A 24,841-nucleotide genomic window follows, 5' to 3' on the forward strand; every position below is an offset into this window, starting at 1 on the left:
TCGAGATCTATGCATCCACTGACCAAAATTCTACAGGGAGGTGCATAATGATGATAGAACATGCTCACAAAGTTTCAGGTAGATCCAGTCTAACATTTGGGAGATATGGACAAAAGAAGTCATTGTCCTGCAAACCCATAGCAACTGATCCCATAGAAGTCCAACACTAGCAGCAAGGGATAACACATCTGAAGGATGTAAAGGCACATGCAGCTCAGCTCCACCAAAAGAAGAACCTGCAAAAACACACAACAACACATCAACAAGCAGAGACAACATGCATGAAGGAAAAATGAAGGCATGCAGCAGAGAAAGCCACAACACCTCACAGTCGATGGCAACAAATACACTTGGATTACAGGTAAGTAGCTAAGTCACCCCTCTATCTGCATTTTTGTAATTAGGAATCATAAAAAGGCAACGAGATGGTTGAAATCAAAGGAGGGAAAGGTGGCCAGTTAACTTGGCCACCTTTAGTTAGTTGACTCCACTTAACCGAGATATCACCCACATATACGCACATTCAACTCAAGCAAAATATGAGAAGGATAGGTAGTGGGAGGAAGAGTTAACTTCGATGCATTAACGAGGGGATGATTATGAGGGGTGGTCATTATGACCAAGAAAGTGGGGACCAACGGTCCTAATCTGGGCAACGTACACCTTGCGAGCTCAGAATGTTTTCCATGTGGAAAACAAACTCAGGGAAATGGGCAGAGAATTGAGTGCTCTCAGAGACAGAGAAGCCATCACAAAAGGCCAGCTTGAAAATGAGAATGAAATCCTAAGGAGGTAGCTGCAAGAGAAAGATACTCAGCTGGCATACATTTCCAGCTTATCCATGGAGGCATTACAATGTAGAACACCAGCCAAACCCTATGGCCTCTATCTGAAGGATCAATGGCTTCAATTCCAAATAAAGACTTTGGCACAAGGAGGCACAACGCCTTTCCAAGACTACAGGCAGTTCATGGAGTTGTGTGACCAAAGCACCTCAAAGGATAAGGTAAAGATGGTAGAGTTCTACCTACACAACATGGCCCTCATAGACATGAATGTGTGGGACCCTAATGCCAAGCTAGTGGACCTGAAATTAATGGCCATGGCCTCATGGATGAACCATGAAGAATTAAGTGCAGTAGAAATAAAAAGATTGATGATCAAAGAGAATAATGAGCCATTAGATCTTATGGCACTCATCATCACACACAACCTGCTTGCCAATGACCCTCAGATTGCCCCTAGATATCTAGACAATCAAGCACAGGCCATTGCACACTTTGAAGATATGAAAAGGCTATTTGGGGATGACTATGTACATGCATGCATGAGAAGATGGAACACCTTACCTTACAGTTTGCAGATCAGGGAATATCATTCCCCCATGAGGCTGAAGGAGGCATTGAAAAGAGTGCCAATGTAAAAACACTCCATGTAGAGGCTGAAGGTCAATTGGATTAGCCTTAAACTAAGTCCTCCACTCATATTAGGCATGCTAGAAGGTAGAAGAGAAGAAGAAGAGGAGGAGTAGTGGAAGGAAATAGAAAAGAAGGCAAGATTTTATGGAGAACATGAGTAGACCACAACAAAGGCCTACGATGCTAGGGAGGCCACAATGGCCATAAAAGATGAGGATATTGACTAGGTTGCTCAGAGGATGAGCAACACCTTCAGTAGGGGGTGATGATGAGCCTCATAAATGGGTAATTATATGGGCTCATTTTGCCTCCTAACTTAGTAAAATCAACCATTCTCTTAGCTTATTGTATGATTTTTTCATTATATTTATGCTTATAGAGTGAGTTGAGTTAGTTATTATGCCATGTGGTCTAACATTTATTTAATGCATATTATTGATGGATTTCGAGGTCAAATTCAAGGATCCAGTGGTAAAATGGTAGAAATAACTTGAAGTAGACAAGGGAGAGGACTTATAGTAGGGAATCCCTCTTATTTACTACTCCTCACTTTGAATTCCCCTTCATTCATCTCGAAGTACAAGCAACCAAATCATGCAATAGAAGGTAGCCGAGCATGTGGAGGATGACTGATAGTTATCTCGAGTTTTGGGAGCCAAGCCTCCCTAATTTTAAGGAAACTGTTGGTAGCTTCAGATGTATAAGTAGAGAGCCCTAGGGCCTCACTAGGGTCGGATTTTTTCTTATGTAAACTCTGCTCAAATTTCAAGCTTATTATTTTTTGACAGTTTTATGTAACCTTGCTATTGTTTTGATAATGAAGTTGGAATCCATTTTGAGCTAGCACTGAGTTACCTTAGAGTGCTAAAACTCTTGACTTAGGGCCTAATCCAAGTAGCCAAGCTCCTTTTAACTTTTATTTGTATGATTTGCTTCAATTTTAGATTAGTTTGTTGTTAGATGTATTTCTTTTATGGTTAAGAATAGGTTGCTTTTGATGATTTAGTAGTTTGATTCCATTTGTAGTTTTTGTAGTAGGTTAAGTAGTGATCAAGAGAAGATTAAAAAGGCCATCAATAGTGCCTTGGCCTCTCTTCCTCCCTCTGGGACCATCATTTGAGGCAAAGACTCTCTTGCTGCCCCAAAAACACAGATTTTCCTCATTCATAAGACTTCTAGTGTTTGCAACTTCTCAGTAGGTTAATAGTCCATTTTTGCTTTGCTTCAAATCTTCCTTATCATGTTCTCTTCCTGATTTACAGTAGTCCTATTTCATGCTTTCCTTGCTTACAACATTTCTCAACATTTCCTTTCATAGATCATAGTTTAGACCATTTCAATGCAAAACTTTGTTTTTCTTAGAATGCATTTATTTGAATAGTTACTTGATTTTCTTGGTTCCTATGTAGCAGATCTCTTCCAGTAGTAGGCCATCTTATTACAATCATATCCTCCATCTGATCTATGCCCTATAGGTCTCCGAAACCTCACCTCAATTCTGCCCTAGTTTCCTACATTTTTCATAGAACTTCTTCCTCTCTCCTTGAGCAAACCCAATCATCCTTCTCTCTCCTGGTGATTCATGGTAGACCTTAGGCACCCTAACACATCACCCAAAATTTCATCCACCTTTTCCATACACTCTCACACCCTTAAGATAGCGTAAATTTCTCTTGCCCTCCTCTTGTAGGCCGCCTGTAGTTTCCCTATTTTCCTCCTGTAGTTTCCCTGTGTCCTCCTGTAGTTTTCTTGTAGGCTTTCTTTTGAAGGACGAGCATGGGAAAAGCCTCCATAAGGTGACCTAAGACCTCTTAGATCCCATCCACACCATCCCAAGCTCGAAAACCATCCAACAATGCTACCTGTTCATTGCCACAATCACACATAATAAATTAGATGCATGTAAAATTCACATAAAAACATATAAAAGTCCAAAAATATGTTTTTTTCTTATTTACTTCCAGAGATAGCATAGTTAGATGTTGTTTACTTTCTTGAGTAGGTAATAAAATTTCTTTCATGGTTTTCATAGTGTTTTTGGAAAAAGTAGAATTCACTTGTTAATTAGGGTTTACTAGGTTTTGCTTCACATTTCAGTCTTTCTCCTTTTTTGCAATTAGAATAGCATCTGTAGAGTAATCTTTCTTTTCTTTCATCATACATAGAGCTTCTTCTGAATTCTATAGTAGTTGGCTTGACCAAGTGACAACCTGTAGTGAGAACTAGTATTTGTGCATATAGCACCGATGCTTCCAAGTTTGTTATGAACTATCGAGTTGATAAAAGTAAAGTTGGCAGCCGAGGAGTTGCAGCATTCTTGTTGCAATACTGGCACTCACCAGGTTACACCAATATTTGCTATATATAATCCCTCATAACTCATTGTATAGGCTTTTGGCCAGCCAAGCTTCCGATAGGAGCATCTTAGAGAAAGCTTGGAAAGTATTGTAACGAGCCTTGGCTTCTCCACAATGGAGAGCTAGTACATTTTGTTGGAGGAGCAAGCAGCAACTACTATAATGTTCTGTTATTAGGACTAGTGGTTGGTCATGGTTGTATTGTATGATTGGAACTTTCACTTCTTAATATACTAAAGCCAACACGTTTCATGCATATGTTTTTATTGTATTTCAGTTAACTTTTTTACTCTAATGACATATGTATTTGTTTTCTTACGCATGTATGTATGGACTCTTTTGGTATATTTATGTATGAATCTTACTGAAATGTGTTGTTGGTTTAACCATCACTTTGGATTCTTGGTTCACCTTCCTTCCGGCTTGTGATACATTTTTTCTTGTGTCTTCCCTTTCAAGCTGCGTGTTTCCACAAGTTTCCAAGGATCCACTCATTCCTCCATTAGTATGATAGAATTGTTCATACACCTTCCTTGCTTTCTACACATGTCACAACCTTGCTACCAATAGGGACATCTCACCTGCCTCTGCGTGCAACCACGTTCAAGGCAATACTGTACGACCCACTACAGGGACTCCTACACCAAACGATCTGAGGTCTAGTTGGGATTTCTTACCGGGGAGATCCCCTGACATGTTGGCGGGTCCAACACCATCAACATTTATAGCAATAGAAAGAGCTCTAGATGACAAGATGTGTCATCTCATCCTGTTTTGAACCTCTATACATTTATCATGGATTCTATCAGGCTCATCCTTCCACCGTGTCTTTCGCACACCGAACCTCTCTACTTCATGCGGTAGTTTTTTGATCTCTTGTCCGAATTCACCAATATGGTGAAGGCGAAGTAGCCTAGACTGGTACTTAGACATATCCTATGCACTCCTTGAGAATGCAGACAATTTATATATAGAAGAGGTCAGTTGGCTTCCTTCATACGCACTTCACAAATCCCCACAATGGTGGTGCTCGAGTTTGCCTCTCGGCAGCGTGCACTCACTCGAGCCATTCTATGATCTCATTGAATCTACCTTCTATCATTTTTATTTAGAACCTATTGACAAAAACTATTACAACAATGGAAGGCCCCGCATGAATCACCTATGGAATTTTGGGACCACTTTTGTGTGTTGCAGTTTTAGGCTCTGAAAACTCAGATGAAAGTCGAGTATCTCATGGAAATATTTGAGCACTTCCTTACCAAATCTATTAATCCTAAAATAAATTTCAATCCCAAGCCCTGCTCAGCATATGTCAGTGATGGAGTTGACCAATCATAGATGGACATGGTTGCTGTCACAAGTGATTGTTTGCTTTCCCATCATCGAACATCTCTACCACTGCAGAGTGATGTGAGAGAATAAGCACACACATCCGTTCAGCTGTCACATCCTCCCAACATCCCTTCACTCAATTTTCATGCAAATTTGGTTGCGAACACCGTGGGTTGTCACATGTCTATTTTACCTCAACCTCGTTCTTTGTGTTATGTTGATCCTCCGGATTACACTATCTTGTGCTCTTCCATTCCAGGCTCTACACTTGTTGTGAATAAGGATCAAGCTATCGACGGATTTGGTGTTGCACAACCAACCTGCGCTATCATTCATGGAGAGTATGACTAGGAGCTTGAGAATCAACCCTCGGTGAAGGATGACTCCCTTCTATAAGAGCCTCCTTTATTCTTTCCTAACATATTTGGTGATACTTCCATCCATGATTTTGCATGTGTATCTCCATCTATGAATGCACTCATCATTGATCATTCGTAGAACACACCGGATGTAAGTCCATCATCTGACAATGGAGAGGACAAATTATTCATTGAAAATCAACTTGATTTTTCATATGATTTTTCCAGAAACAGAGAGGGTGAAATTCTTTTCTTCTCATCTACCCCTCTCTCTGATTCATCAAACCATGAAGATGCCAATGAGATCATTGATTTTTCTAATTGTAGCTGTCGTGATCTCATTACTCCTGTATTTGATCATGATAATGATTATATTGTAGTTGATTTTTCCAAGCCACCTATTTATGATGATCTATGTGTCGATGAAGTTGAAACCCCACACACTGTCGAGGAAGTTCAGCCTGAGCCGATGGTTATGTCAAGCCCTTGCTATCTTGAGGCTGGTTTTACTTCCGATTAGGAAATTTTTGAAACACCCAAGGCTCCTCATCGCTCATCTGAATGCATTGAAGATCAATCTCACACACAGATTATGCTTCCTCCACTCATACTACATGATCCCATTACTCATGCATTGGAGGAATCTTACATAGCAAGAACACATGCATGACGCATATGGCTTTGTTTCTTTAGTTTTCTTGCATGTCAAAGTCAAGAGTATGCATATTGTTAATAGCTGCATGCAGTGTCACACAACATCGTGGCAATTCCATAGATTGTATGTCACGCACTTGCACTCACGTATCTCCTATGGACACATTTGAACTGGGAGTGTGTTTGTCTTCATTGTTATATCTTTCATGTTTGTTGGTTCGCACAACTTTGTTTTTCATGAACCATGCCTTCACCAACATGGGTTGACCAATGCGTCGGTGGCTGCATTCGAAGTATCACTTCACGTGAGAAGACCCATGTACTATTAGCTTAGGAGTATGAGTAGTTTTTGCTTTTGGTTTGTTTTCTTGAATGCTTGTTTTCTTCCTACTTTCCATGCTTGTTGTCTTGCTTTCTTGTTTTCTTATTCACTTGCTCACGCATTTACTTTTGCTCTTGCTTTGTTTTGTTGTTTGTTTCCTTGTTTTACGTTCGTAGCTTAGTTTCACATGAAACTGTGTGTGACTCTTGAAACAAGTTGGGTAAAGTACAAGAGGACTTCTGTAGTTATCAACATTTGGTTATTTGTCGTCTTGGCTCTGTATGAAGAACTTATTATCTTCAGTCCATGGTACATTGATGGAAAATATGCAATGTTCGAAGTGAACCTTCGTGAAGACACAATGCTAGCATGCTAACTAGTGTCACCTACTCTAGTCAGTTGTTTTCGGGTTTATCCTTGTCAGCTCAGTCAAGTAGGGTAAGCTAAGGGGGGAAACCTTAAAAATCACGTCAGATGTATATATAAACTACTTCTCTAAAGGAACAACCTCTTCTACTCTCAATAAGTTGGGATCCATCTTCTACGTCTGAAATGAATAAGTGCTATGCACAGTTATGAAAAGTGAAAAAATGAAAAATTGAAAATTTCAAAAAAATTAAAAATGAATAAGGCAAAAGAAGAGAAAGACTTTCTGTGTAGAGAGGTGATGAAAGTAACTCTGCCAGGGTACTGACCAGGCTTGCTGGCAGCGAAGTGATGCATGTGTTCCTGTGTGACTCCATGGGGTTACTGTCAAGGCCTGCTCGGAGTGGACCAACACCAGAGATGAAACTAAAACTCCAACGACCATATAGCTTGTGCACCAATATACCGCTCATCCATAATTGAAAGAACTATGTAGGCTTGTCTTGGAATGTGTGTCGCCCGACCAAGGTCTTGGTAGATGCTACATCTTACAATCAATCAAGTGTAGAAACCAAGATGAATAAAGAACTGAACAATACTTCCAGAGGTGTTAGACACACTTTTCATGAACAAGGTCCATTCATAGAGCTAGAGTTCTACTAGTGTGTCGCCAAGTGTTGTAGTGACTACAGACACCCTCCAAATTTTTTCATTATCTTCGTTTTGGATCCTCCCTAGCAATCATCCTCATAAGCATGTCTTGCACTAACAAGTACGTTAGCTTCATTCATTTTTCTGCAGCTTCCTAGCCTGTGCATGATAGCTTGCTTCACTGCCCTCACAGGCCGCCATTCCGGATCTAGGCTAGTTTTCGGCTGAGAAACTCCATCAAGAAATTACACAATTCTGGAGGGGAACCAACCTTCCCTCTAGAAATTGTGCAAATCTTACTGGAAACTTGTTGGGCCTAGAAATTGTGCAATCTTGTCAAATAGTATTCCGAGTGAAAATTGCACAATGTGGCCCAACAGTATAGCTTAGGCTAGAAATTGTGCAATTTTGGGCAGCAATCAAGTGCTTCTCCCAGAAATTGCGCAATCCCTCTAGACAGATAGCCCAGCTTCCTCCTAGAAATTCCGTGAATATCCCTCTGAGTCAAGAAGGCTATTTCATGTTCCTTCAGGTTGATGGGTTCCCTCCGAGACTAACAAAACTTGACTTGCATGTATGGGTTGCTTTTTTCCGAAATAGAAAAAAGAAACATGCAAAAAGAATCCCTAGATTTTAGGAAGCTATTTTTAGCAACAAAGGTTACATGCAAAGGTCATTTTAGAAACTTTCCTCCAAGTGTTGATTTTTGTTAGATTTGTGGCATGCACATCATGAGCCTCAAACTTATTTATTTGATGCTTCAAATCTAATTCTTCACATCGATCTTGGAACTCTGACATCCCAAAGTACATCTAGGAGTTTTTGGCCCATCCAACTCAGTAATTTCTGGGTAAGTCTGCTTTACTTGTATTTTGTAGAATTTCTGTCGCTTTTTGTGATTTAGCTTGTGCGAGTGTTGTCTACTTGATTTCTGTGAATGCTTGTTGTCATTTTCATGCAAGATAACTTGTAAAATACCATTTACTTTTTCATTAACATCTCATCGCTGTCGTATGCATGACACTGTTTTGCACGAATGGTCGCTGATTTGGCGACTCATTTCACACACATGCATGTTGTTCCACTTTTTAAATCTTTCATTCACTGTTTCCATGCACGATCATTCACTCCTACTTACACTCAGCATCGCCATGCCTTCATACCTTCATATGCTTTCAGTCGCCCATCGGCGAGACTGGGAAACCTTGGCCCGGGCTCTCCCTCACCTAAACAACATTACACAATTCTGAGAGGAAAGGCTCTGCCTTCCTCCCACAAAATGCACAAATTTGGCTAGTCAGTCTCCTCCAGTCTTGCCTTGCGCAATTCTGAGAGACAGTTACTGTTGGCCCAGAAAATTGCAAAATGTACTCCCTAGGCCTACATTGCTTGCTAGTTGAAATTGTGCATTACACAATATCATCACCCAGTAGGCAAGTCTATATTGTGCATTGCACAATTCTAGCAGTCAAACAACCTCCCGATAGTCTAAACTGCCTCTTGCACACTTCCGGCGGTTAGTCTCCCGGCCTCCCAGTGAAAATTATGCAATCATTTCCAACAGTTCCTCTGGTATGTTGCATGTCATCCCTCAAGTTGCTTTGGTTTTAGTTGATATATTTCTTGCCATGCATGTCACCATGTCTCTAGATGTAGCAAGTGTTCCTCCATCTCTAAGTAGTTTAGGATCAATGGCTTCCAAGAGAGCAAGGTCAAAGGACATCGACAGACGCACAACTAGAGCAACAGTTGAGCGAGTGTCTATGATTTTGCCGATATACAAAGACACCAACCTGATCGTAGAAAAAGACATCACGCTGAAATGTCAAGAGGTCAATGATGCATTCACAAGCACATTTGACGAAAATCTTGAAGACCGCCAGGTTTATGTGAACATTCACATGTCTATCTTGTACCAGATTTCATCCAAGTACCCCATGTTCCCATGTGTAGACATGATACATTGGGTCATCTCGCTCACTGATCCTAGGACGATGACACTGAGAAGTGATAGCAAGACGAAGATTGATACCTTCAGGGCACATGATTATCAACAGATGTACCACTTTCCAAAGTTAGTGATCACCACGGAGACACCCTTCAACATACCTAGGAGCAATACCAACTCCCGGGACACCTTGAAAAATTGGGTGAAGGAGCCAGTGAAATTCAGGATGAAACACAACCAGATTTACAAGACGAAGATACTGTGGAAGGCATATTAGTACTTGGTCATCTTTGCCTATCACTTGTATGGAAAAGAGAGCACAGAAACCTTCCCATAGAGTTTTGTGATCGTTGGACCAACTGGCCAGTGAAGGCAGAGCATGCAACTAGTCCAAAATGTTGGCTCATAGGCTGAAGGAACAGGTAGCAGGACCTTGACAACCACCCAAGGGTAAGCAAGCAGAAATCTACATGTCCACATAGATCTTGGATGCAATCTGTGCCTGTCAAGAGTTCTCGGGCTTGAAGTTGGCATCTCCACCAGTGGAAACCTCTATCAATACTTATTGTAAAATGTTTTCTGAATGTAGCTTCTGAGGGGTTATCACATAGCTGTGAGATCATTTTTTCACCCCAGTGTACTAGATGATATTTGAGCAGGATCCACCTTGCATGTCGAAGGCAACAATGGAGGCACTGATTGACATAGCCAAATGGTATGCGTCACCATCTAGAACCTTCATACAAATGTATACCACGAAGAAGCCTCGGGATGTTTTGCTAAAGCTCGTATCATACCACATCTTGACAAGACTGTCAGCTAGGGTGCACTGGAAGAAAAAGGCCTTGGCCTACCATTCCACTATGGATCGAGTTGTAAGAGATATGGAATCTAAAGCATGCAGATGCAGAAACAAAAGAGTGCAATAAATATCCTTTCGACACCCAAAGCTACAATATATATGACCCATATTGTTTTGTGAAGGATCACTGTGTGAGAGTACAGATTCCATGGATCAATGGGGAGTGTCATTGGGTTGAGGAAGACCCATGGAGATATTTGTAAATCTTCTCCGGCCCCAAGGAACTGGTCAACATCATTGTGGAGTGGTTACCAAAGCAGCATGAAGGTGCACCCAGGAGAGCACTAGCACCACCAACAGTATAGGTAAACATACCGACTCACGACAAAGGCACGAGAAAGATTGTCGATAGTGCAGAGGCAGAGAAAAGCAACATGTTTAGAGCAGACCCACTTGTGTAGAAGGTAGATTTGGAAATAGAGTTGAAGAGGAAACAATGCGATAAGAGGAACTTGCAAAGGGGGAGAGAAAAATAGAGGATGGAGTAAATAGTGAAGGAGTTACAAGAGTTGAAGGAGAAACTCCAGAAGGAATAGGAGATATGTAGGTAGGAGAAGGAAGTGTAGCTAGGACAGGTACATCAGGGGATGCAACATGTATATATAGATGAAGTTGCTCCCGTACAGGTGGTAGACTCATCTGAGAAGTTGGTGCAAAGCAAACAAGGTGAGAAATCGCAAGATTAGGACTTCTCTCAAGAGATTGAACGAGCACTTGAGCAGATGGATGCAAAGAGGGAGCAATAAGAGTTAGAGAAAGACATCGACCTCATACCTTACCACCAAGAGGTCAAACCACTAGCTTCACTAGATCCCGAAGTAGAGAAAGTCCCAAGCAACCAATGAGACACTGAGATCCTCGCAGACAATCTAGAAGAAGAGATGCACAACATATCAGTTGACGAGTCGCAACATAGATTTGTGTAATCATGGAGAGTGTCTACCTTGGATGACCACACATCTCTTGCACAGTTTGAGGAATGAGTGATCGCATCTAATGTTGGGAAGCATCTAGCAGCATCGGTCGATGCTACCAGTGCATATGCCAAAGCCACTAGATCGAGTGTCTGCTTCTTGATATCAGAGAATAAGACAATGGCTAAGGAGTTACAGACGACCAAGTAGGGAGGAGAACTAGTTACAACATCCACCCGAGTAGATTTGAAGAAGGTGATATTGGATGAAGTATATTCCCTTGAGACAATCATGCAAGTTTTGTATTCCAAATTTGGTACCGTGCATAAGGCAGTTGTCCATCTCAACAGTTGGTAGCAGCGATGTGCTAAGAGAGCATGTATCTTGTCAAACTTGCATACTGTTGTTGACCACATGAAAACATGAACAATGAGATACAAGGGAGCCGGGTTACACTTTCCCAAGATGATGAAGCCCAAAGTGGTCGAGTTGAAGGTAGGTATCCAGAGTAAAATCCGAAACTATGAAGAACTCTCGCAACTCAAAACTAGTTTTCAGGCTTCCTGTGCACGAGTATTCAAAAGAATGTATGTTTTTGTGTGTGCACATGTGATCCCATCTATCGGGATACTCACCAAGGAAAATACAAAGGCACAAGACCGATTGGAGCTTGACTCGTACTTTGACAAGTTGATGCACATAACCACCAGTGCAGACTTGGGGATCAGTGCAGACACTATGCATCAGTATGTCATTGGTCCAGACACACTCAAGACAATGATGTGCATGTTATTAGACGAGTTGGGTAGAGGAGATAGAGTAGTGTAGTCAGATGCAATAGAGGCAAGAGTTTGTTTCCAGAAGTATGTCACCATAGAGTACACGGACACCATCGTGGACTACCAACCTTGGCATTAGTTCACTACTGTCGGCCATCATGAGGATGTCAAAGAGCTAGTCTTCGCATAGTTCTACGAGCCATAGTGATGCCTTGCATGGCTTGCTCAAGCCCATTTTGTCTCACATGGGTACATGTGTAGATTGTATGTAACCTCTTGTCAAGTGGAAGTTCAAGTATCAATTACTGAATGTAACAATCATAGAGTAGTTGAAGAGTCACGAGACTAGATGAATAGTCACAAAGGGGAATGTCAAGGGTTACCGCACACTTTGCTATATATAGACCCTCATAACTCATTGTATAGACTTTTGGTCAGTGAGGATTCCAATAGGAGTATCTTAGAGAAAGCTTGGAGAGTATTGTAACGAGCCATGGCTTCTCCACAGTGCAGAGATAATACATCTCTTTGGAGGAGTAGGTGACAATCACTGTAGCATTCCATTATCGAGACTAGTGGTTGGTCATGGTTGTACTATATGACTGGAACTTTCACTTCTTAATATAACAAATCCAACATGTTTCATGCATATGTTGTTATTGTATTTCAGTTAACTTTCTTACTCTAATGACATATCTATTGTTTTTCTTACACATGTATGTATGGACTCTTCTGGTATATTTATGTATGAATGCTACTGAAATGTGTTGTTGGTTTAACCATCACTTTGGATTATTGGTGTTTAACCTCAGAATTACCCTCTCCCTGAAAACTTTTATAACCTCTTTTCCTTGCTTTTCCATAAGATTACATATCCCCATCAATGATAAATGATAGATTTTGTCTTAAGGAGAGCATTAAATGATTGACATGTTATATTTTTATGTTTTTTCTATTTGAATAAGTTTTTGCAAATTAGCTACAGAACAAAGCCTATTCTACAACTAAATGTGCATTCCATGAGAATTTCCATGGTCTGGCAGGTTCTAGGTGTCAAATGAAGAAACTGTCCACATGGGAATCTCTGGAATTGGCTACACATGAATCCTATCCTAGTCACTCAGCCCAGACCGTGTTAGGTCCCTACACTTGGGTCCCTATACTACTAGTGTATCACCTTCTTATTGTTAGTACAACCCCCTTATTATATTGTTTTGCCCATGTAGTCCCCATATTGTTATTATTGTGGCCCATAGAAGCCCACTATTGTTATTATTGTTTCCTTACATTATTATTGTTATGTCGGCTCTCATTATATTATGACCCCTTAGACTCCTATATATAGAAAGGAGGTCTTGTCATTTGAATCATCTAAGAATTGTTCATTTGTGTAATGTAAAGGAGTTTCCCCCTCAAAGAGGTTTATTTCTAAGGTGTTGATATATCTTTTCTCTCTTTTTGTGAGCTGGTTTCATAACATTTGGTATCAGAGCTTTGGATTCTAGGGTTTCACTGCTCCAAACCGGTCATCGCAGAATTTTCGCTATAACTATTTTTCTATGACGTTTTAGAAGCTAAAAACGAAACCCATTGGAGACGAAATTGCTCTAAACCGTGGATCCAAATTTTAGATCTTGTCTCGCTATATTTTCGGAGATATGATCTGAGGAATTTAGGGTTTTTGCAGACTCCTGAATTACATTCCAAATAGGTGACCTAGGGAAAATCATCATAACTTTGCTTCTGATCATCAAATTAAAATTTCATAAGAAGTTTCATAAAGAGGACAGCCTATAGTTTTTTGTATATCAGTTTCAAGTACTAAGGTCAAAACAGTGACACGTGGCACTTCGTACAAGGTCACTCTATTGAAATAGTCTATAATCAAGTCACTGTAATCAAGTCACCGTGGGAGATTTGGCATAACTCTTCCTTGGATAATCTAATTGCGATCATACTTGTAGAGTTATAAATTGGACTCAGAAGGCTATTACAGGCCAAAATTACAGAACCTAAAGATTTGAAATTACAGAGTTACAGTCGTTTCAAGATTGAGCTCCTAAAATCAAGAAAAAACGAGATGAGGATGTTTGATGGCAAGGATGCAGTAAATTAGATACTACAGATGGAGAAATATTTTGATATACATGGTGTACTATTGTTACAAAATGTAGGTACTGCATCTTCATATTTAGAACTAGATCAATTTTTGTGTTATAAAGGGCTTTGTTCTCGTAAACCACTTGTTACGTGGTCAATTTTCATGGAGGAAATGATAGCACATTATGAGGATGCAAACAAAAACACCTTCTTTAGCCAATTGATAAATCTAAAGAAAAGGTGTTCAATGATAGAGCACATTGAGGACTTTAAAAAATTGAATATAAGGGAAAATGATATTCCAAAGAAGCAGAGGATTGATGTCTCCATAGGGACTTTAAACGATAACATTCAACATGAGGTTCATCTTTGGGAACATAATTCATTGGAGAGGGCATTCAAGTTGGCAAGAAAAGTGGAAAACAAAATTATGGCAAAAGGAATTCTATCCCTCACAACTATAAATATGGAAGTGTTGTTTCTCCTAGCCTTCCACAACCTACAAGGCTGACACCACAACAATTGGAAGAAAAAAGAGCAAAAGGGCTTTCTTACAATTGTGATAACAAATACACTAAAGATCATAAGTGTGCTGAGAAGAAATTATTTTACATAGATTATGAAGAGGAGGACGAAAAGGATCAAAAAACATCAAAAGAAGAGGATATACACTAGGAACCAACCCCAGAGAAAGAATAAATGAATCCGACCATATCTTGTAAATAATTGGAAAGAAGTACCACTTCTCAAACTCTCAAGATAGAAGGACATATTAGGAATAAAAAGGTTCAAGAAGTGAAAGATCACATCGAGAAAGAAGAAGTGAATCCTAACATATCTTGTAATGCATTGACTAGAATTACCACTCCTCAAATATCAAGATAGAAGGACATATCAAGAAGAAAAATGTTTAAGAAGTGAAAGATCACATCGAGCATCAAGAAATGAATCTGACTATATCTTGTAATGCATTGGAAGAAATTACCACTCAAAATATCAAGATAGAACGACATCAAGAAGAAAAAGGTTCAAGCAGTGAAAGATCAAATCAAGCATCAACAACAAGTTCTCCAACTTTTAAAGGATAATGCAACTTTGGTGTAGAATCAAATGAAACAAGAGGTAGATCAACATTGTAGTGAAAGAAGCTTTGATGTAGGTGATTGGGTATTTTTACGGCTACATCTCAAGCAAGATATTGATGAGAAGGAAACGTTGGCTATACTACATGCACTTAAGAAAGGGTGACCTTACCTAATGGGAAGACACTTCAAGGTAAAACTGGATCATGATAGTTTGAAATAATTTTTAGAACCAAGATTATCTTTAGAAGAAAAGAAAAAATGGGTCACAAATATGTTGGGTTATGATTTTGAAATCATCTACAAAAAAGGGAAGCAAAATGTTGTTGCAGATGCACTCTCAAGAAATGATGAGGATGTGGAACATTTTTTTGTGCTATTTCTTTTATCCAACCAGATTGGATAAATGAAGCAAGGGATGAATGGAAGAAGGATGAATAAGTGTCGTCACCCATTCAAAGGTTGCAGAAGATCGCAGTTCAAACAATATTGCCAGAACTTGAAGAGGAAGGAAAAATCATATTGGAACTTGGAGCACTCACAGAAACAAGAACGTAACAACTACAAAATCAATTTATTTCAGAGTATCTCATCAAGTGGAAGAACTTACTCACTAAAGATTCCACATGGGAGGACAAGAATTTTATACAGAAGCATCAGAACTACTCAAGTGTTGAGGACAACAATTTTTGAAGGAGAGGGGCCTGTTAGGTCCCTATAATACTAGTGTAACCCCTTATTGTTATTAGTACAACTCCCTTATTATATTGTTGTGCCCATGTAGTCCCCATATTGTTATTATTGTGCCCCATAGAAGCCCACTATTGTTATTATTGTTCCTTTACATTATTATTGTTATGTCAGCTCTGATTATATTATGACCCCTTAGACTCTTATATATAGAAAGAAGGCCTTGTCATTTGAATCATCTAAGAATTGTTCATTTGTGTAATGTAAAGGAGGTTTCCCCCTCGAAGGGACTTATTTCTAAGGTGTTGATCTATCTTTTCTATCTTTTTGTGAGTTGGTTTCATAACAGATCGATAAGAAAGCCAACTCAAGACCATAGTCAAAGGTGGAGTCAAACATATGAAACCCGAAAGCAATAGGACTCTTTGTCTACTCTTTCATGGTTAATTAATAAATCCAATAGTTCTGTTACAACATTAACTCAGATCAGCAACCTATGTTAACGGGGTTCTGTGCAACCATCTTGCTCGAATTCAAGTCATCTGTAGCTGATCAAACATTTATGCAGTACTGTTGTGATACATGTAGACCACCTGTAGCTAATTTTCCTCAAAGACAGTTATGAATATTTTCTTTTAAATACCAGTTGTACATAAGCGAGAAGGTTCGAAGTTTTTGATATATTAAACTCAGACTTACAGCTCTATAATTTTTCAACTTTTTGTTCTTGTTTATAATATAAAGCTTTGTGTTGAACAATGATAGTTTAAAAGAGTATTTTCAACTAGTTAGCATGTTATGAAACCAGCTCATAGAAATATATAAAAGAGAGATCAACACCTTAGAATTCAGCCTCTTTGAGGGGGCAACCTCCTTTACATTACACAAATGAACAATTCTTGGATGATTCAAATCACAAAACCTCCTTTCTATATATAGGAGTCTAAGGAGTCACAATATAACCTAGCCAACCTAACAATAATAATATAAAGCCACAAAAATAACAATAGAGGGATTCTATGGGGCACAGTAATAACAATATGGGGACAATAGGGGAAGAATAATATTAATAAGGGATACAACTACAATAGTAATGGGCTAATCACTAGTATTATAGGGACCCAACATGCCTCTCTCCTTCAAAAAAGTGTTTTCCTGAATGCTTGAGTAGTTCTGGATGCTTTCATATAAAATTCTCATCCTCCCATGTGGAATCTTCAGTGTATAAGTTCTTCCACTTGATAAGATACACTGAAATTGATCGATTTTATAACTGTCAAGTTCTTGTTTCTGTGACTGCTTCTAGTTCCAATATAATTTTTCCTTCCTTGTCAAGTTCTGGCAATATTGTTTGAACTGGGAGCTTGTCGCCTATAACCTTCTTTAAACATGACACATGGAAAACTGGGTGAAATTGAGAAGCTACAGGAAGCTCCAATTTTTATGTCGTAGTACCAATCTTTTGCAACACCTTGTATGGACCATAATAATTTGGTGATAATTTATTATCCTTCTTAGCTTGCTTGAGGGACATTTGCTTATATGGTTGTCGCTGTAGGAATGCCCAATCACCTACATCAAAACTTCTTTCACTGCGATGTTGATCTTCCTGTTGTTTCATTCTATTATGTGCCAACATGAGGTTATCCTTTAAGAGTTGGAGGACTTGTTGTTGATGTTCGATGTGATGTTCCACTGCTTGAACCTTAGAATTTTCTCTTAAATATGATGTGATGTATGGTGGTTGATATCCATAAAGTGCCATAAATGGGGTCATTTTTGTTGTTGTATGGAAGGAAGTGTTATACCACCATTCAGCCAGAGGCAAACATTTGACCCATTTTGTTTGTTTATCAGATACAAGGTAACGAAGATATCCTTGCAAATAGTTGTTTACTATCTCAGTTTTCCCATCAGATTGAGGATGATAGGATGAGCTATGAGCTAAATGAGTACGAAGACAAGAAAATAATTATGTCCAAAAATTTTCAGTGAAAATGGGATCTTTGTGACTTACAGTAATCTTTGGGTTTCCATGTAGCTTTTGAATTGTTTCAATAAATGCAGTAGAAACTGTACTGGATTTAAATGGATGTGATAATGCAAAAAAGTGTGCATACTTGGTAAGTCTGTGAACTACCACCATGATGACACTCTTTCCCTCAGACTTGGGTAAACCTGTGATAAAATCCATTGAAACCTCCTCCCAACATTGGCTTGGAATGGATAAAGGTTTTAATAGACCTGGTGCCTTAATTGCTTCAACTTTATTTTGTTCGCAAACCAAACATTCCACCACAAACTTTTGAATATCTGATTTAAGGCCCTCCCAAAAAAAATCCTTCTTAACCCTATGGTAAGTTTTTAAAAATACTTAGTGCCCTCCTAAGGGAGAAGTGTGCAATTCCATAAGAATCTTTTATTTTAGCTGGGAATTCTTACAGAGGTATAAGTTATCTTCGTACTATAAAGAATCATTTTTCCAGCTAAATGTATCAGACGTACTGGAGTCTTGTTGTAACTTTCGAATAAGTGCACTCACTTCTTCGTCGTTCCTCCATTCCCCCCTTGCTTCATTTATCCAATCTGGTTGGATAATAGAAATGGCGCACAACAATGCTTCCACATCCTCATCCTTTCTTGAGAGTGCATCTGCCACCACATTTTGCTTCCCTTTTTTGTAGATGATTTCAAAGTCATAACCCAACATCTTTGTGACCCACTTTTGTTGCTCTTCAGAGGATAGTCTTTGTTCTAAAAAGTATTTAAGGCTATCATGATCCGTTTTTACCGTTAAGTGTCTTCCCATTAGGTAGGGTCACCATTTCTTAAGTGCATGGAGTATTACCAACATTTCCTTCTCATAAATAGCTTTGTGTAAAAACTTTCCATTGATTGGATGACTTTCAAAAGCAATGGGTCTTTCATCTTGCATTAAAACAACACCAATTCTGGACATTTCCTGAAGCATCAAATTACATAATAAAGGTTTTTGTGAAGTCTAGTGTAGCTAAGACCAGTGCTTGGCACATTGCCTCTTTAAGATGCTCAAAGGCCTTTGTTGCTTCTGCAGTCCATGAAAATGCATCTTTCTTCAATAATGTTGTTAGAGGTGTTGCTATTCTCCCATAATTCTTAACAAACTTGTGATAATACCTTGTCAACTCGAGAAATCCTCATAGATGCTTTATGGATGTGGGGATTTTCCATTCTTTAATGGCTTTAATTTTGTTAGGGTCTACCTTAACTCCTTCATGAGATACAATATGACCCAGATATTCCACCTCTTGTACTCCAAAGAAACATTTGGATCTTTTTGCATATAATTGCTTCTCCTCGAATAGTTGTAGCACCCTGTCAACATGTTCAATGTGATCCTTCCAAGACTTGTTGTAGATTAGTATATCATCAAAAAATACTAACAGAAATTTTCTAAGGAATGGTTTGAAATTAGAATTCATCAAACCTTGAAATGTTGGAGTTGCAGTGGTAAGGCCAAAAGGCATGACCAAAAATTCATAATGACCCTCATGAGTTCTAAATGCTATTTTCGGAATGTCTTTAGTCTTCATTCTAATTTGATGATATCCCGAACGAAGGTCCATCTTGGTGAAGTAAATTGATCCATTCAATTCATCCAGTAATTCATCAATGACAGGAATGGAAAACTTATCTTTAATAGTGAGCTTGTTGAGCTCCCTATAATTCGGACACATGCACCATGATCAATCCTTCTTGTGCACCAATACTACTAGAGCAGAGAAAGAACTTTGACTCGGTTGAATTATACCAGCCTCTAGCATTTATGGAACCATATGTTCAATTACACTCTTCTGGGCATAGGGATATCTGTACGGCCTGATGTTTGGAGGAACACTTCCTAGAATCAGATGAATAGCATCATCATGATCATGAATAGGTGGGAGACCTTTGGGAGTCTCAAATACCTTGGAATGATTGTCCACGACTTTTTGGAGATCTGGAGAAATAGATGATTCCAACGTGGAAACATATAGCGAACATAATTGTGCAATTGCACCTCTTTGTTCCTTTTTTAGAAGCTTTGTCATATTGTTAGAGCTAATTATCTTTCTCGGTTTCCCTGCAATACCCCTTAATTCAACTCCCTTTCCTTCCACAGAAAATTTCATGAAAAGTTCTTTAAAATTAAAAGTTATTGTACCCAAGGATTGTAGCCATTGGACTCCTTGTACAACATCAACACCTCCCATTGGAATGGAAAGAATTGGGCTAGTCAATACATATTCTCCCATGGATAGCTTGATATTATGGCACTTTCTAGAGAAATTTATTGTTCCTCCATTTGAAACCATCACTCGACACTCTTGTGTTGGATATAAGAAGCAATTCAATTCTTTTGCTACCTTACAATGAATAAAATTGTGGGTACTTCCTGAATCAATCATTACTATTACCTTTTTGTTCTTGATTTGTCCTTCTATCTTGATGGTTTGAGGAGTGGTGATTCCCGCCAATGCATTACAAGATATGGTTGGATTCATTTCTTCTTTATCTAGGTTTTGTTCCTAGAGTATATCCTCTTCTTTTGACCTTTCTTGCTCCTTTTCTTCTTCCTCTTAACAATCTATGTAGAATAATTTCTTCTTAGCACACTTATGACCTTTAGTGTATTTTCTATCACAACTATAACAAAGCCCTTTTGCTCTTTTTTCTTCCAATTTTTGTGGTGTCAACCTTATAGGTTGTGGAAGACTATCGGCAACAACACTTCCATATTTATAGTTGTGAGTGGTATGCTTCCTAGTTGCCATAATTTTTCTTTCCATTTTTCTTTCTAACCTGAATGCCTTTTCTGTTGAATCAGGTTCCCAAAGGCGAACATCATGTTGGATATTATCCTTTAAAGTCCCTATGAAAACATCAATCCTATGCTCCTCTGGAATATTTTTTACCCTTTTGTTTAATTTTTGGAACTCCTCAATGTGCTCCATTATTGAACCCTTTTGTTTGAGACTTATCAATTGGCTAAAAAAAGTGTTGCTTTTTGTATCCTCATAATATGCTGTCAATTCTTCCGTAAAAATTGCCCAAGTGATAATTTGTTTAGAAGAGCAAAGCCATTGATACCATACAAACTGATTTCATTCCAAATATAAAGTTGCAATACATGCCTTTTGTGTGTTTTGCACATTATTGAGATCAAAAAATTGCTCCATCTGTAATATCAATGTTGCAGGATCCTTGCCATCAAACTTCCTCATATCGATTTTTGGAATATGGTGGATCTTCGATCCAACATTAGAGTCTATGGAATCATGATTAACATTTCTTTGGTTCCCATCATGAGTTTCCTTTACTACCCTTTTACCATTAGTGACCATTTCTTGTAGCAACATATTCATATTTATCTTCAATTCTTCCATCTTATCATCCATGCCATCAATTTTAGCGTCCATTCCATTCATCTTAGCCTCCATGCCATCCATCTTAGCTTATACGCCTTTCTTTAAACAATCCATCTTAGCTTCTACACCTTTCTTTAAACCATCTATCTTAACTTCTACATCTTTCCTTAAACCATCCATCTTAGATTCTGTTGCTTTTTGTGCAAGTGACACTTGTTGCACTTGGTCTCGTAATTTTGATATATCATGTTGCATTTCTTCCTCTTGTTCAGGAGTCATGCTAGAGCTTTCAGGTTTATTAATAGGGGTTTGCATTTTCTTTCCTCGGGGCATCAGTTACCGATTCAAACTAATTTTTTAGACCAATCTTATGCAAAAATTTAAAAAAAACTACACACCTTTTTTCACTTTGTAGAAGCTTGATATTGAATTTGATGTATCTATGCAATTTCGAATCATCCAGTTCTGAAATTGAAACCTATAGTAGCCCTCTATGTCCTCTTTCCAATTCCTCCAGTCTTATCCAAATTGGATTCTCCAAGGAAGAGTTAGGCACAATCTCCCAAGATGACCTGATTATAGACTAGTTCAATAGAGCGAACTTGTATGACGTGCTACGAGTCACTATTTCGACCTCTGGCTCTGAAAAATATATACAAGAAACTATAGTCCATCCTCCTTTTGTACCTTCTTATGAAATTTCAATCTGATGCTCAGAGAGAAAGTTATGACCATTTTCCCCAGGTCACCTGTTTGGAATGTAATTCAGGAGTCTACAAAAAGACCAACTTCCTCAGATCATATCTCCGCAAATATAGCGCAAAAAGATCTGAAATTTGGACCCAAGATTCAACGTGATTTCTTCTCGAATGGGTTTTTTTTTATCTTTTGAAACATCGGAGAAAAAAGTTATAGCGAAAATGCCACGATGACCTGTTTAGAGAAACGAAACCCTAGAATGCAAAGCTTTGATACCAAATGTTATGAAACCAGCTCACAGAAAGATAGAAAAGAGAGATCAACGCCTTAGAATTCAGCCTCTTTGAGGGGGAAACCTCCTTTACATTACTAAAATGAAAAATTCTTGGATGATTCAAATTACAAAACCTCCTTTCTATAGATAGGAGTCTAATGAGTCACAATATAACCTAGCCGACCTAACAATAATAATATAAAGCCACAAAATTTAAAATAGAGGGATTCTATGGGGCACAGTAATAACAATATGGGGACAATAGGGGCACAACAATATTAATAACGGATAAAACTACAATAGTAATAGGGTAATCACTAGTATTAGGGACCCAACATAGTAGCTCAACCCAGTCAGTTGTAGAGGGCCCCTACACTGAAGGAGGTTTTCTTTTCATTTGTTTTCTATTCAGTTTTAATTTCATCATTTTCTTATAGCAATGTTTCTAACGTAGGTTGATTTCTTGTAGTTTGATTTCTTTCAAGTTTTGATCAATAGCATAATGTTAGAATTCAATTGTGTAGTCTTGTTTCTCCAATCAATTTCATAAAGGAAACAACTTTGTTTCTAAACAAAGTAAGGTTGAAAATAATGAGAATGCATTGCTGATTAGTTTACTCACTGTTTTTGTTATTTGTTTTCTAGTTCAGGTTGTCAATTCACTGTGTTAACGAATGTTTTTTATCACCATTTCAAGATGATACCAATCACAAACTAAATGGTTAACATTCAATTTACACAATTGTTGAAACCAATCAGTTACCTTATGCATTTTTTTATTTACTTCTCTAGATCATGAAGTACACAAAGTTGTTTGTATTCTATCTCAAGAAGGTTATCTTTAAAAATTGGAGGATAGAATAACTAAAAGTAATTCAATTAATTTCATTTCGTGTATTTATTTCAACATGCCTCACAACTTTACCTCTTAATTCTAAGAATTACATTCATGACTTAGGATTAATGGCAAGATAGGAAAAATGCTCCGTTTTCCTTCTTTTAACTTAGATTTTGACTAGTTTTAAGCTCTTGGTTCACCTTTAGGAAGTTTAGGTTAAGTTTCTCATAATTCAGTTTGTACATCACTAGGAATCAAAGAATAGAAACCCCCAAAACAATATAAAAATACAAAACAACGAAGTAGGAAGGGTTAACTAAGCAAATATAGTGCACTACACTTCATCACCTTACAAACCTTAGTTCATAATTCATGCAAGAAATTTAGGACACTAAATTGACTAAACATTTTGGTGTTGTTGCTGAGGAAGTGTAATTAGGTAACCTTATCTCAACATTCAAAAAAAAAAAATGATATGCATAGAGAAAGAGACTCTAGGGGTAGATTTATAGCTAGAGGCAGGAGTTCAATTCCTACAACACCACCTACTCCACGAAGAACAAGAAGAGATACACCTCCATTTAAAGCTCATACTCCTAGCCATAGAACTCCTGAAGTTCTAAGGTCAGAAATCCAATCAAAAGGATCTCCTATTTCATCTACTGAGGCAGTCCTAGAGGAGAAAAATCTTGGGTCTCCAACAGAAGGAGTAGCCTTTTTCACCTCCACAAGGGAGCACATTTTAGTTGAATAATTAGGAATACATAGTGAGAAATAAGAAGTAGAACCTCTCTCCCACATACCATTAATAGAGGAACTAGAGGAAGAGAAAGTAACCTTGCAGGTTGAACCTTATACTGACTCTGAAGAAACTATAATTGCAGAAGAAGGAGAGGACGGAGAATTGACCATATTTGGAGGAGGGGGTAGAGGAAGAGGTAGAGGAAATAATGGAGGAGGCAGGTGAAATAGGGAAATAGATAATTCTTTTGGATTCCCTATAGTGGAAGAAGAAACAAATGCCACAATGAAAAATATGTCACCTTCTATCCTCCCAAATTTCCATGGGTTAAAAGGTGAGGATCCTGAAACATTTTTATTTGAGTTTGGAGTCTTGTGTAGAACTTATGATTCCTTAGAAGACTCTCAAAATCTTAAGTTGTTTCCTTCAACATTGAAAGGAGCTGCTTTGAAGTGGTTCATGGGGTTAGTCATTTAGTCCATTAGAACATTGAATGACATGAAGAAATCATGTTTGGATAGGTATTTGCATTACTACATGCCTACCAATCACAGGGATGAAGTGTTCAAAATGATACACAGAGAGGATGAAAATTTGGAGGATTTAATTGAGAGATTCAACTATAACTTGAAAAGAGCATAGATTGAAAATTTAGATGAAGATACCTTAAAATATATTTTATTAAAGGCCATTAGAGATGAGTGGATAGATATCTTTAACATGATGGGGAAGAGAGATATCTCTCAACTCCCATTAAGTGACATAGGAGAATTATGTGTTCATCTCTCAAGAGGGAAATCCAAAACTGGGAAAGGTCCAAGAGACCCTTCTCTTGTTAGAGTGAATAAGTTTGCAACTGGATCAGTCAGTAGGGCAGAAATTGGGAATATGCTTGATGAATTCAAAATAGATATTCTAGGGAGCCTTAGTGAGCAAATAGACACCCTTAAGTTGCAAAACAAGTAGAAACCCGAGGCTGATGCTTTAGCTATTTTCCGTCCCAAATGTAGAAAAAGGCACACTTTAAGAGAATGTCATTTGGATGAAAAAATCATAGAGACTTG

This window comes from Pinus tabuliformis, chromosome 9 (genome assembly GCF_031772625.1).
Source record: "Pinus tabuliformis cultivar Carrire ecotype Pingquan chromosome 9, CPIR1, whole genome shotgun sequence".
Classification (NCBI taxonomy): domain Eukaryota; kingdom Viridiplantae; phylum Streptophyta; class Pinopsida; order Pinales; family Pinaceae; genus Pinus; species Pinus tabuliformis.